Below are 1,726 nucleotides of genomic sequence, written 5' to 3'. Positions count from 1 at the left end.
AAATGTTTCTTTATCTTAAGTGGAGCCAATCATGTTTCTGATTAAAATAACCAGTGAGCAAACTATCATGTAATCTACAGTCAGAAATATCAGGGGGAGGGAGGAAGTAAACTTTAAAGTGATGACTTGAATAATATTTAAATGACATTAATCTTTAGGTTTCACCAAGCAGTTAAATTTTTTTTATCATTATGGGTTATCAATACTTAGGGACAGATTACCTTTATAGAAATGAATCATCAACATACTACCAGCTTTTGAAATACACTATTTCATCTGCTTATGGCTGTCTCTTCCTTCTTCTTGATACTCTGCTATAAATGATGAAACTGTTCTTTCTCAGGTGACTGCATTGTCATTTTAAGCTATTAGTCAAAAGAACCAAACTTCCTTTAATTTGGATTCAAACATCATTTCCTGGAGGTGAAAATATTTATACTACTAAATACCTTAAGATTTTCAAATAAGTGAAGACCTACCTGGAATATCCACTATCAGTCCCTATTAGTTTCAGTGTGACAATGTTTTCATAAAATGAAAGGCAAAACAGGTGCTATATTATTTACATTTAAAAGAACTAATGATTTAAATAATTAAAACTAATTTGAGTTTAAAGCTATTTGCAGATTTATTAGAGAAATAAATACAAATATGCATCTCTACAGAACTGTTTTCCAAAATGAGCTTGAAATTTGTTCAACATCTTCAGTTTGTTTATATTTCTAAGGTAACCCCAAATACTAATTTCTGTACCACTTGTAGTGAGACAAATGCCCTTCCATTGCAATTATAGAAAATTATTTAAAAAAATTCAGCACATACATTTAAAATAATTTTCCTTAAAAAATAATCTAATCAAAATAGTGAATACTTTAGATTTAAACAGCATTTTATTTACAAATTTCAGTTGATGTTATTTTTATTAATGATACAAGAGAATGCTTCAATTTTCAAGAACAGTGGACTTTTTAATGTAGACCAGTGGGATGACATCCTATCTTATACTATGTGCTACACTTCAACTTTTTCCTCTACTTCTCTTCCCTCCCATTTTAACAACATGACATATCTTAAATGATTCAATGCTGGCATCTTCTTTGAAAGAATAAATTAATTTTGGTACATATCTGATAATTTTTTTTATTTGCAAAACCTTAATCATTACCTGTTAAAATAATTTGATACTTACCTTTCATGTGAAAATATTAATATATAAAAATACATAACAACAATGTATATTCATGTTTATGAGAAATCAAGCAGGATGCACCAGTTCATCTTCTATTCTAATCATGTGCAATTCAACAGAACTTTTTCCATTAAATCTTAACTAAAGCATGTCTATTAAATTTATAGGGATTGCACTGCACTATAAATTAGTATGTAAAGATGGGTTTGTTGCTTAATGAGTGATACATTTCTCCTACTTAAAAAAGTAACTGGTCACAAATCATGATTGTGTATAAAGAGTACTGAATTTCTTCATCTTCTTTCAAGTGCTGCCTTGCTGAGCCAGAATGCCCTTCGTATAGAAACCTCATAGCGGATAAATTTACATAAAAGAGTCTGGTGAGGAATCAGCTTGTGAAGTAAAAATGTATCAACAGAAATATGACTATCAATGAAGATGTTGAAATCTGTATGACCATCATAAAATCTCCAAAGCAAGTTAGGTTCTATAACATAGGGATTCCATTCACTGTTAAATTACTAAAATCTACCAATT

The 1,726-nt window shown here is 29.5% G+C and overlaps 1 protein-coding gene across 5 annotated transcripts in view; it reads right to left on the bottom strand.

Annotated features, from left to right (window-relative positions):
* Positions 1-609: 609 nt before the first annotated feature.
* Positions 610-1,726, bottom strand: part of NOVA1 (NOVA alternative splicing regulator 1) — a 165,638-nt gene continuing 164,521 nt past the window's right edge. For all 5 annotated transcript variants that reach the window (XM_069106016.1, XM_069106014.1, XM_069106015.1 and 2 more), the window contains one exon: positions 610-1,726. This exon is cut by the window's right edge and continues 4,702 nt beyond it. The gene's annotated coding sequence lies outside the window, so the exon portion shown is untranslated.

Source organism: Petaurus breviceps, unplaced genomic scaffold (genome assembly GCF_028583685.1).
Source record: "Petaurus breviceps papuanus isolate PSGF00001 unplaced genomic scaffold, PetGlider_PUasm1.0 77, whole genome shotgun sequence".
Taxonomy (NCBI): domain Eukaryota; kingdom Metazoa; phylum Chordata; class Mammalia; order Diprotodontia; family Petauridae; genus Petaurus; species Petaurus breviceps.
The sequence above is the reverse complement of the archived record's forward strand: the minus strand, read 5'-3'. Positions and strand labels throughout refer to the sequence as shown.